The following is a 14618-nucleotide window of genomic DNA, read 5'->3' as shown; positions in this document are numbered from 1 at the left end:
GAAAGTCGATCTCCAAAGGTAAAGTAAATTTTCAGTAGATCGTGACCGAAATAAGTTTGGCCACCTCTGGTTTAAAGTATTATACACAGCTGAACATATTTCATTTCCGCTTCCAGATAGTAATTGTAGAACTCCTAATAATTGTTCAACATAAGGAGCTGTGATAATCACAGGAAGACGATCTATTGTGTCCCTTCTTGTTAAGTCTGGTAGTAATTTTGAATCCCAATACACAACGATATTGTAGATTTATATTTAAAAAATTAGATTTTATAGCTTCAGATAATTGTTCATAACACTTTTCTCGAGCTCTTTTAATTGAAGATCTATTAATTATGTACTCACTAGTATTGACATCAAACGATTCAGCTGCAGCTGTAAGTAAATGCACGGTATCTCGGTCACTTACATTGCATTTATCTAATTCCGCCGATAAACGGTGGTTTATAATTTATTTTCTTGCTCGCTTGATTGTTGATGGGCCAGGACTTTCAAGATTTATAATTTCATCTTCATCAGTGAAGTTTTTATCTGATGTATAGTCCATAGACATAACTGTAGTTGTTTTTAAACGTACCTATTCATAATTTTTTTTTATGTATCAGTATTTCTATTTTTATTTTTATCTAGTTTTCTCCAATCGTCATAGAATTTTTTAATTTTTGTTACGCAATTTGATCGATATTAAATTGGTATACGCACTTAACAAGCTTTTCTCCAAAAAATTTGACATTCATCAAATACAAGACTAGCGCTATCGTGTAATGTTAGTTTGACTAAACGCATATTATAAAAGAGAACGCTCAAAATATCTCTTTTTGATGAAAGCTTACTACTTTTTATTTGATTTTTCTTAACACCAACCAAAAAAATGAATTATCTTGACATAATTGAATATATAAATTAAAATTTATACTTTATATAGGAACAATATTATACAATATTTTATAATGAACACTACTCTAATCACAATTAGTACACATCGCCGTACACTCGGTGAATAACAGAAAATTAAACATGTTGGTTAATTTCATTTTGGCGATAAGTATTTAATGACACTAATATTGATAATGATAAAGTATAGTGATCATAAATAGTTTTCAACATATGGTTATCACTAAAACAAATATTCTTATTACTGAAAATCATGATAAATCTAATATACATATCTTCTACGTATTTGATTAAAATTATCATTTCCAAAATTATTTTATATAATCCAAATATTACTACAATACAATGGTTACTCCATTGAAAATTTAACAATCATCTTCTTTAGGATATTCAATCTTATTCGATTTTTATGTAAGAAATTTTATCGTATTTTTAATATTTTATCAAACACTTGAATAAATATAAAAAATCTATTTTGAAAATAAATAAAATATTTCGTATTTTATTATTTTTCTTGGAAAATTACAGATTTATAAGTACTATAGTTTTTGAGTTAAATTAATAATACTACAAAACTACCTTCTATGAACAATTTTCAACCCTTTTGAGGTATGTGAAGGGAGTGAGTCATCATGACCAAATTTAGTTCCAATTACTTACTGATTATAATGAACAAAATGGCAGGTAATTGGCTCGACATTTTGAAAGTTAAAAAATAAGGACCACCCAAATATATATATACAGTGTGATCACGATTCAATAAATTGATTTTAATAAAATATATTATTTGATTATTTGAAACATGGAATGCACGCAAGTGTTTATTAAACATGTAATTTTTCAATATCATTAAATTGAAAACAATCAAATTTTAAAAATAGATAATTACAACTGTCAATATTATTTAAATAATTTTTTTCCCGTAATTGTATGTTAAATATAAATTTATTATATTCGCATGTATAATCAGACTACCAATATACTTTTTAATTGTAATTACGTTTATTATAATTAATTTTTAGAAAAAAATAATAATTTTACCGTGCATTATGATATACTATACAGAATTCATAGTATTTATTTTATATATAAATACCTGCTCATTCGTGGTTTAAATTCTTTGTAAGCTAGAAACAATTCATTTTTTAAATCAATATATTATTCGAATGAAATAAAAATATTGATATTAATTGAATTACTTATTTTCAATTTATAGATCCAAATATGAATGATTAGTTTGATATTAACAAAAATATGAATAAATAAATATTTCTAAACAATATTCTACTCGTTCCACCTGAAATAAAAATTTTTTCTCCTAGTTCTGAGTGTTTCATGCGATATTCTACAATATTTCTGGTGTTTGAGAACTTATTTTTTGTACTCATAGCTTATAAAATAATCAAATTTTCATGAACTTTGAATACTTAAAATTATTTATTATATTAATATTTAGTTGAAAATGTTAACATCATTATTATATCGGTGGATTTTAAAATTATTAGTGATTTATTATAATTATACTCATTTTTGTTTTTAAAAATTAACTTCTTAATTATTATCTTTAAACCTTATATTATATGTTTATTTTTTTGTAGTTTTATTTTTATTAGTTTGGAATCTCATTATCTATTGTAATAATTAGTATTGTGAATACTATAATGTATTAGATTTCGAGACGTCGATCAATTTTCTTTAGTATACGGGTGTCAATCTTCAAAGAGCATAAAATTATCTGATCATCATTAGATATTTTATCAAATATTTTCAGGCTCACTTGTTCGACTCTCGATTGCCATTGTAATATTTCGGGTGACATTTTAGGAGATTCTTTCATCCGTAATCGGTCACAGATCGATTCACATATAGTAAACTCCATCTCCTTAGAAATACCAGAGATAAAACTATATATTGCTTTAGTAAGAGTTTATAAAATATTTGTAATCTTGAACGGTAATGTTTCTCGACGTTTTTCTAATCATTCACAATACACCTCATCATACCTTTGGATCGATTGTTATTCACATTGTGTTCATACAATCACTTCAGTTATACAATATACTTATGGAGTCCATGTCCATTATTCAACCCTAAGTATTTTAGAAAAGGACTAGTGTCTATGAAATAAAGATATTGTAATCCATCCTCGAACGTTGATCGTGACTCATCTAAGTCCAATGAATTCTTATTGTAGAGGAAAAATAAATAAAATGTCTGGATTTATCATTCTTATCGTCATTCGACGCTTTAAAAGTATTTTAATTCAGTGGATATATTTCCAAATGATAATACTTTTTAAGTAATGGTATAACAACAATTATTACTCCAATTATATGTGTGCTTAAATATATATATATATTATAGATCATTGTATGAATTAAAATATCGTGTGCAGTTTACTTAAGAAACCATTAAAATCTATGTACTAGTGTTCGTAAGATGTATCCTTTACATAATAATAAAAATTAATTTTAGCAATTAATTATAACACAAAAATTTTTGTTTCACCTATAATTTCCATCTTCATTGGGTAATAATTTCCAGAAAATAACTTTATGTATATAATACTGGTTGCTAGTTTCGGAACCATTTTATAATTATCGTTGCTCATAACAGTGGCTTATATAGGTTTTAATTTTGGAGGAGGCCAATCATGTATTTGATTTTTGGGTGGAAGGAAAGGAGGAAGAACATTATTACGACAAAAATTACTTGAATACTATATGACATCTCGAATGTCTTTAAATCATCAGAGAAATAAGAAACTACAATTTTTTAATGATTTATAATTTTAAAAAAATATAAAAACTACATTGTAATAAATAATTATTTTATTAAAGTCACTCAGAACTCACCATATATTTTCTTACAAGAATAAACATATTTTATAAGTATAAAATTTTAAATTAACGCAAAAGCAACATTTTTAGTGTCGCGACAAATTTTTGGAATAACCCCATTCTTAAGACATATCCATATCAAAAATAATAATTTTTAACAATGTTGTTTTTCATTTCAAGGGGGGGTTGTCCTTCCCATTAATACGCAACTGGCTCATGGACTCATTCTTATTATTAATAATTACTTTTGTATTCGTACAATTTAATTTTTAATTAGTTCAAATAATGTACAACTTGTGTATTTAGGTAGATACAAAATGGATATAGATAATCGTTGACAATTTACTCTAACTTGCAAGCTGGGTTTGCAAGCTGATTGATTCGTAGTATCCTGACAGTTGGGTATGCGGTTAAAGTTTTGTATTGTACAGTGTTGCATTATGACTGTACTAATGCTCTTACAACACATACAAATATTGCAACTGAATATGTTTTTTGTTATATTTTTGTGAAATATAATCCAATATCAACTCCGTGGAGTCTGAGACTTTGGTGTGGTAATCCGATTTTTTTAATATCTTCAATCGTAGATGGTTCTTTTAATAGTGGTGACCAATGGTACTCCAAGTAATAATTACCAGTTCACTAGAGAGTAAAATGCAAATCTTATCATATCCTTGGGAGAAAATGCTAAAACGATTTTCTCCATGTCTAAGTATCGTGTTCGTGCTATTTCGTTGATATAAATTAAACATTGTATTTTGATATATGCGTATTGATTATTTGTTTTTCAAGCGGTTATTATTGCAAAGTTAAATTTCATCTAAGATTTATTAGTATTGCGATCGAACATTATTATCGTATTATCTGTATAGTTCCAAGCCAATGTGAATAAATACATGGTATACAAGAATAGAGGTAATCTACAGGTTAATTTAAGTTTTGGTAGGAGGGCTGTAGCCCTCAGATTTTTTTTACCTATAATAATGCGTGACAAAAAATTTTTTTTTTAAAAAAATCACAAAAAACCTGACCGAGAATCGAACCGAATCTTCTCTCGAATTTCTTAAGGAATACTTGCCTGAATGCATTCACCAGCTTTTTAATTCGACACGTCATCTATATTATACGGCGCCCGAACGAGATAGATAGGTGTTAACAATGTTTACTATTATTTAAAATAAAGTGTTTAGATTTAACCAGATAAAAATAATAAAAATCCTAAGGCTATCTCAGAAATCTTTAGTTATTTACCGTAATTAATCAAGAAATTTTCTTTTTACAATTTTTAATCAAATCGTTGAACGCTGTAATTACTTAAGGATGATTACAACAAAAAGGTATAAAATTGACCCCGCATATGAACTCGTATGTTAAAACTTGTTCACGGTGAAATTCATAAGTCTATAGCGCTGAACGATGACAATGAATTAAGCCACGTTATTCACAATATTCGTATAACAATGGGAACTATAACAAAATGGCAATATAACTGCGCAAAACAAAACTTACCAAAAGACTAATACAAAATTGATTGAAAACATGGTTTTACAAAAAAGGCTGTAGACGGACGATGAAATTACAATCTTTGTATGTACACCATAGGCGCAACTAGGGGGACGTAATAGGGTTTTTAGCACCCCTGAGTTCAAATGTAGCACTCCTGGTTTTTTTTTATTTTGTTCAGATCTACGAGTATATAATCTGTAGTAATTACAGTTAAATATAATTTTATTTTATTTTCAGAAATTTCTACATCTCCAATATTTAGGCTCTAGTTACGCCCATGGAACTGAACCGGCTTTGACCATTAGCTGCGTCAGATAAGAATAGTAAGACGTTGTTGTACATAATATCTCCATACCATAAAATGGTCATTGCTTACAAATAGTATTATGATTTGTTATTTTAACTCTTTTGAGTGCAGTAGAAATAAATGACCAACACAATCTGGCTTAAGAATTCCAACAATAACATTTGGCACACATGTTCCTTGTACATCACATGCTTCATCAAATGCACCCAAATTTAATTGTTTCCAATATCAATTCTCATTTTATTCATTGCTTAGTTGTATGATAAATGTCGTCAATATATCCTTTTTGTAAGGTAGCTCCAAATGGAATATTTAATATATAAAAATAAAAAATAAATAAATAAAATAAAAAATAAGATATACGGTTAAAATTTTTTTAACCGTATATTTTTCTAAAAATGAACGAAATGTAGCATTTAAAAGTTTAATAAACGGTATGTTCACGTCTACATTTTTGCTTCACAAAAATCCTTATTAAAATCTTATTTGGTGGGTTGATTGGGTTAATAGTTGTTGCGATTTTCTTTGAACTTCATCTTTTTAACGTTAGGCATTTTTAACGTGTTTTTCAGTTCGAATGTGTTGACTTACGTTAAACTTTTTTTCGAAATTAATCTTTTATTAACAAACTTTGCAAAATAATATAAACCTATCAATAGATGACATTTCAGATCCAAATTCAGATATATAGTTTCTCAAATGCGCACTAGTGAATTGTTTTGCTTTCCCCATTTTGAGTATAATATTATATTAACGAAATAATTTACACGATTACAATCAAGCAGGAGAATACACGTCGATGGATAAACGTTGCGAATTGAACAAATTATCGAAATTATTGAGCAACTATTATCGGCTTAACGGCTGGTAGCCGTCCGAACCAGGAACACCTTTAGTTTCACAGAACGTTTTATAAATACATTATATTATATAAATATCTAATATTATGTTGCGATACGGTAAATATAGACTGGTCAATCTAATTAAAAATATAGTTAAACTTGGAAAAAATTGCAATACAATCAATTCAAGGGTTTTCGAATTTCAGAAATGTCCGAAAAAAATCCAACCACATAAAATAATTGAAATTGCCTACTAAAATATAAATAAGGGGTAATATGTTTAAAAACTTTTTAAAATTAATTTTATTATTACTAATAAGTATATTTTTAATTAAATAAAATATTATATTTTTGATTTTAGTACTTATTTTATATATTTGACTATTAAATTTATTTTTGTCCATATTTACTAGTCTATATAGTGGTATCATTGTAAGCAATATTTTAATTTCCAATATTGATTGGTTCAGCGTAATTTTTATTAGAACCACAAATAAGCGCACAATTCAATCAATTCAGTTATTCCAAATTGTTATTTTTAAAAATAAATATTAGATATTATGTTTCTTAACTAATCATTTTTGACGAGCGTAAAATGTACAAATGTACGATATTAAAAGTTATTATTCTAGCAGACGCAGTCCAACATATATTAATACAACAATAATTCGATATTTATATATATTTATTTATATTTATCATTACGTAAGTATGTATAACAAATATTTTACGCATTTATAACAATTAAAAATTAATAAACTTTTTGGTATGGCTTGGTTGCAAAAACGATCATAAAATAAATTTAAAAAGCACAAATGTAATTTACGTTTATAATTATAATAATTATTCGTAGATATTTTTATAAAGACTACACTTCAAGACGAGTGCATTATATGTCATAAAGTACTTGAAAACAAAGATTATTCTTTAATAAATTTGACGTAAAAAGGAATGGGTGGAATTAATAAAGTCAGTAAAAGTCGTGGACGTAATATTGTAGCAACTGTGGGTCTACTGTGCATATTAATTGTCGAAAAAGATTGACCGGTAAATAATAATTGATGCTTATTGTTATATTAAATTAAATATTAATATTTAAAGTTAAGTATTTAGATATTCATATACACGTACTTGAGCTAGAAAATAATAGTTTTAAATATTATAATAATATTAATAGTAAAATATTTTGGTCAGATTAACGTGCTATGTAACATTTCGTAAATTTTACAGTATCAAGTAAAAACCAAAAATGCATTATAATTTCTTTTAAATATTATGTGGTCTGCATGTAGCACGTTCTTTCAACTTTCAACTTAATCAAAATTATATAATATTATTAATATATTTCTAATATATTAAAATACATTTTTATTATACATCATGTCAATTTTTGACGGATAAAAAAAAATTGAATTATTTTATATTAAAAAACTTTTATTTTATTTCTAAGTTTATACTCAATAAATTAAGTACAATAAGAATTATTATCTAGGAACTTTCTGATTCCATAAATATAATGAGATTGCTTCATAGTAGAATGTTCCGGGTACCCGGCAATTACTCGATGGCCGGGTACTCGATATCATATTTAAGACTCGGCTCTTACTCGGTACCCGGCGAAATACTACATTTTTACTCGACTCATATCCAATGGCAAACGACAATCTATGTATGCGTACATATGATATGACCGCATACTATGGTTCGCCGCAGCATGTCCGCCACTTCCTCCATGCTCAGCGGTGTGGAGTCGGTGCTGACTTTGTCGGACGACGGTGAGGTACTTGGCTCTACCAGGCTTTGTATTTCCATATCGCGTATCATATCGTCGATTGCTGTTTGTTTGTGCAACGGATATGGATATGGTTTGAGCGCGATTGGTGTGAGGTTCTTTAACAGAATTTCATGTTCAATTAGTTTGGTGCGGCCTACCTTATCGCTGAATACTACTGAATATTTATTTAATACTGCAATAAGTCTCGTGCGAAATTGTTGGTCGCCCCCAATATCTATTTGACTTAAATCGGGTGTCGCACTGTTGTTGGCCCTTCCAGCATGTCGACGTCCTAATCTGAGAACCCATGTGAATTGTACATGTGGCGTAATCCCAAGAGACTTCGTAATTGACGAGAAAGTCGTGTCCTAGTAATACGTCGCAGTAAAGATTGTTTAAGATGGTCGCTTCGAATTTTATATCCAAAGTACCTATCCTAGTTTCGAATACAGCTGAGCCATTAGTTGAAACTATGTGGCCGTTTGTCATTCGAACAGATGCTTTTAGTCCGTGTGTGTGTGTGCCGAATTTATTGGCAATGCTCGGATTTGCATACGATTGTTGTGCCTGTGAGTCTAAAAGTGCCGTTACGAAGCCTGACGGAAATTCGAGTTCGACCGCGGGGGTCGGAATTGTGTCCGGGCGTGTTCGTGTGGTGATATTAGACTTAGATGGCTGAGCAGAGCGGGACAACTGGTTCTTAACCGCGCACGAGGATGTATGGTATGCCGGTTGAATTGCCATAAATAAAACATCCGTTTCGGTTGCCTTTGTGCTCGCTAGCCAATCTTCTACAGGTGTGCCTAGCGTGGGATTGTGCGACATGTGTTGTTGCGCTCCTCCATTACTAGTGTTGGTAAACGTCCGTGAATCAGTTGCTTTTGTCCCTACACCGTATGTTGCCACCTTTGGGGTGGTTGAATTGATTGGGGAATGTAACGTGTGTGAGGGGGATGTTGCGGTGCAGGTTGGGGTCTGAATGTGGACGCCACCAAGTATGTTGGTATGCGCATTGAACATCGTGTTCGCGGATGACCTGGAGGGAAAAATTGTGCAAAAATCGCCGGAATTTTTACCACCCTTAATACCGAATGTGGTGTGGTTGGGTTGATCGGAGTCAATAGGGTGGACTAGTTCCGTTTCCCGACGTGGTCGGCTTGTGCGGGCACTCGCTGTGCCAGTGCAGTTCGCCGCAGGTCCTACACGGCCCCGGCGGACGTCTCCGCGACAAGTTCGCGCGCGGTTGTGACACCTGCACGTTCCTATTCGGGGCATTCACGCGTGGTTGGGAAACGGGTTGGCCAATGCCACGGCCTTGCCACCTCCTTCGCTCGGGTTGATTGTTATCACGTCGCGGGGTTGGGTGTGGTGTGCATACGACAGGATCTAGAATACTCGCGATGCGTCGAAGCTCGGCGAAAGTAGACGGCTGTCTCAGTCGCAAATGCGTACGGAATTCTTCGCGCGTTAATCCAGTAATATAAATAACTAAATCCGATTCGGATTAGCCAGTATTTACTCGGCGCGTGAGTTGAATTTTTTTAATATAAATCCCGTTTGTGATTCAGTCGCGGACTGTCGACAGTATATCAGCGCGCAACCGAAGTTGAATTTCGTCATTGTCGAAATTTGTTAAAAATTCGACTAGGAATTCTTCCCAGGATAGCTCCAGGATCTTGATGGATTTCCACCAAGTCGCGGCCGTACCCATTAGTTGCAGTTCAATAGCTCGACACCAGCCGGAAATGTGTATATACGCTTGCGATAGGACGGATTCCGAATTACCAATAAAACGTACGGGGTCTTCGGCCCTTGTTCCGGAAAATTCAGGTAGTAAAGCTTTTGCGGCGCGCAAGTCCTCATACGGTATTAATACGGACCGGTTCTGTGATCGCGCTGCAAACGAAGAAATATTCTGCGAATTATTATTCAAAACCGTATGACCGCCGGTAAAGTTGCGCATGTAATACGACGTACTCGTCGCGACGTCGAAGCGGTCGTCACCCGGTTGTGCGGATACGTTGTTGTCGCTGCGGAAAACGGGCGGAATATTTCGTTGATTTAGATATGCGTACGGCGAATCATTTGTGTCTACCGGAGGGCGTATCGGTTCGCTTTGCGCATGGTGTTGGGTGGATACATCAAGTTCGTCTCCCTGCGAGTTTTGAAGTTGGTCGTTAAGAAGTCGTGTCAAACTCGCTTCCAACGTCGCTATGTGTGATTCGAATGCGGCCCGTTCGGCGTCCCGACCTATTGATTCACGTAGCGGTAAAAATCGCGCCGCTGCGGACGAAAAAATATTGTTCTGCGTTGAGGTGTCGAGTGGGTTTGATGTCGACTGTAAACGATTATGTACAAAGTCGCCACCTAACAAACTGGCGTTCGTAGACGGCGCAATGACTAATCTCGTCGTCATGTCGCCCCGTATATGGTCGTCATCGGAAACGGTCGCGAAAAGTACCCTCGATGGGTCGGCACCGGTTGAACGCAATTGTTCGGCAAGTCTTGTTTCGAGGTCTGCCTTGGACCCGGATGACGGTATTTGTCTAACTTAGCACTCGTAACGCAACGTTAGTTGATCAATGTTTTTGATCGACATAGTGTAAAAAATAATTATAAACAATTCTAATTACAACTATTCGATTTAATAAACAATCGATTGTAGTATGCGTAGAGGTAGAAGTAGCTAACACGTCACTAACAAGACTTTTGAAAAAAAAAAGATCGAATAGTTGAAAACAACAATCAAAATAAAAAAAAACAAACTTTTTATCACGCAGCTATTGTTGTTTTGATAGTGTAGCCCGCTGATACACTGTCGAAAATAATAATAGATATTACCGCGCCGTATGATAGTTTACGAAAATCACGTAACACGAGCAATGGCGACAACGATAATCTGCGTTGTGCGTGTAGAGCTACAAGGTCGCGGTTCGTGTGTGTCGATCTATTATCGGCGGGCCGATACCGAGAGGTAGAGTTACGGTGGTGAGTGTTAGAACGTTAGAGAACTACAATACCCTGACCGCTATCTCACTGCTATTTCGGGTCGCGCGTATTTCCTTACTCGTTAGAGACAAAAATATGTATTGCGCTTCACCAAATGATTTAACACACCAGGAATATCTATATATTTTGTAAAATAATAGCAAATCCAAGGTAGTGACAGTGAGAAAAAAAAAACTCTTACCTTTTTTCTTCAACTCGGGGTGATTCCTTTCGGGGAGCCAATTGACACGGCCTCAAGTCGTCCTAAAGTAGGTTTTCCCTCGGTGAGGTGGCCGGTCACAGTTGAGTTGGTGGATTAAACAAACCAAAAAAAAGATACGACGATCTAATTGTATTTGTTTAAAGGTTTGTATAATAATGTGGTGAATGGCGTTGATAGTCTTTTGGTGACGGTAGTGAAAAAACAAACAAAAAACGTACGAAGACAATGTGCTTCAACGACGGTCACGAGCAAAAGGTTATTTACTTGAGGCGACTGGTCAGTACGTTGCCACCAGTTGCGATAACTTTTCCCACCTCTGCCCGGTTTTCCGAGGTAGGTGGGTAATATCGGAAACGGTGTTGTCGTTACCCGGGTTCAGGCTGGGTAGAGAGCGGGCGCGGCTCCGCGATAGTGGTGTACTTATTGTACCTGCACCACAGCGGGACCGCGTCAAACTGACGAAAATAATTAGATTTATTTTAAATAAATAAAAGAAACAAAAAGGACGTCCCACAAATGAAGTTCAGTATGGAGCTTTTTTAAAAACATGTGTCTATTTTGAAGTAAATGATGAAGAACCATTCTGCATTAATTATTTAATATTAAAAATGGAAGAATATCTTCAAGGCAGTAAATATCTTCCATATAATCGGCGTCACATTAAGAGAAAGCTTGAAGAACATTATGGTGAACTTATTATTATATCAGGAAAATGTGGATCATTAGATATAGTAACTTTACGAGACACTGCTTATAATATCCTCAGAAAGTATTATGAAAAACCCAAAGATTGTGACCTAGAATTGCAAAAAAATTTGTATTATCGAAGCAGCCGTAAAATTTATTATGAGTGATGTAAAATGCATAGAAATAAAAAACACAGATTTTTATCCAACAGTATATGATTTGATATCTGAAAATTAATTTAAGTACCTTCTTAATAGTTTGAAATTATTTTGTTCCACACTTTTCGTTGGAAAAAGTGTATCATGTAAAATAAGTGCAATTGGGCAAAGTATCATGCAAGCTATCTAACTAAGAGCAATACTTTGTCCATTTCAAATAGGACTCGGTGTTAAAATGCACTGCTCATTTCAGTTAAGATTTTAATTGATGTACTTCATAATCATGGTTATTGTTCCTCTTATAATGAAGTTTTAAAGTTTGAGAAAAATGCTGCAGTACAATGTGGACGTAACTCTATTGAAATGGAAAAAAATACTGCAATGATTTTCGCAGCAGATATCTTTTATCACAATATTGCTACATTGAATGGCCAAAATAGTTTTCATGGAAAGGGTATGATCGCAGCTATTACTCCAGAAATAAATTTCGAACAAGTTATTTATAGAAAGCAAATTACAGATAAAGATATTAAGACTGTTTAAAATATAGAAATATATGATTACACATTTGTTGAAGATCTATTAAAGAATGTAAAATTTCATGAACTACTAATACAAAATAGATCAATCAACTATACTGATTTACTTTGAAAAATGTTTTGGTTATTTCTAGGAAAATTGGGTAAAAATTGGTCAGAAATGATGCAGTTTACTTATAATAAAATAAATAAGGTCCATAATAGAAAATCATCAATTAGATTTTTACCTATTATTGATCTGTCACCTAGTATTATGATCAATATATCAATCAAAATGATCAAAATGTTCCTTGTATTATAACTTTTGATCAGCCATTATTTTGAAAACCATCGCAAATTATCAATGAAAAGACTGACCTTCGACATATAGCTCTTATGTTAGAATCATTTCATACACTTATGAACTTCTTGGGATCTATTGGTACTTTAATAAATGGATCAGAGTTAACAGAAATATTATAGAAAATTTATGGTTCGAATGCTGTTTTCCATATAATGTTTGGGATAGCAGTATATAGAGTTATTCGTGCTTATTTAATTGTAGATGTTACCCTAAATACCCAATCAGCTTCTTATATACTTAAATGTACCTAATGAAAATGGTAGTGAAAATATTATTTACCAAAAGATGAGTGATTTATACAATAATGTGATTTTGGGCGACAAAACTTTAAAGGATATAGAATATTCTAAAACTTTAGATTATGTTGTTGATACTTTATGCAAAGAAAAAGAAAAATTACTATTTTATAACTTAGTAAATTATGGTTTGAATACCAACAAATGTTGATACAATGCGTAATCTCATTAGAGCAGATATAATAAGTTTATGAGACTTGCATTTAGAAGCAATAAAAGAGTGTTTTCCAATTTTCGCTGCATCGGGACATCATAATTACTTGAAAACAGCATATCTGTACTTACAAAATATGCTTGAATTACCCGTTAAAAATCCAAAAGTTTATAATGTGTTTAAAAACGGATTTCATGTTGTTAGAAGAAGTGATCGAAATTGGACTTTGCTTGGTGCTGATCTTGTAATAGAACAGGTTTTAATGCGATTTCTTAAAACCAGAAGCGGATTAACTCGAGAGATTGGATTTTCGGAAGTTCAGAGAGCTACATAGTTATTTTCTATGTCAATATGTTTTAATTATAATTTAATGATACAAGACTTTAGTAATGTGTCATTTACAACAAGTGATCAAGATAAAGATTTTGCAGAATCATAAATAACTAGAGACCACAATGGTTATCACAAAGTTTTCGAAAAATTGTCAGTAGTTTCTCCTTTTCGGCCTGAGTTATTATATCTGATGAACATTTGTACTGGCATTATATCTAATCCAGATGTTAATGTTCATATGATGTACGATGTTGGAGAAAATATATTAAAAATAATTATCGAAAAGCCTATTTTCTTTATTTTTTTAAAAGAACAGATAAAGTAATAGGGCGCAACAAACAAACAAACAAAAAAAATACTTCAATATAAAACTCCCTCAATCCCATTAATTAAATCTGATAATTCATATGCCTTTTCAGACTTCGATAAAGCTGAATTATTCAAAACTCATCTACATGAAACGTTTCAACCGCATCATGACATATTCATACCCCAGCAGATTAATGAGGTTACTACTTTTCTAAACATTCCTTTTCCTATTAGTCCTCCAGAAAAATTCTTTACCCCTAATGAAATTAAACAAACAATACAAAAATATTCACTAAGAAAATTCCTGGCTTTGATCTCGTTACGGCCGAAGTGGCGAGATGCCTCCCCAAAAAAGCCATAGTTCTTATAACTTATGTATTTAACGCTGTTCTCAGATTGTCTTATTTTCCAATCTTATGGAA

The sequence above is a fragment of the Sipha flava genome, unplaced genomic scaffold (genome assembly GCF_003268045.1).
Source record: "Sipha flava isolate LNK unplaced genomic scaffold, YSA_version1 179_pilon_pilon, whole genome shotgun sequence".
In the NCBI taxonomy this organism is placed as follows: Eukaryota; Metazoa; Arthropoda; class Insecta; order Hemiptera; family Aphididae; genus Sipha; species Sipha flava.
This window is presented reverse-complemented; position numbering follows the sequence as displayed.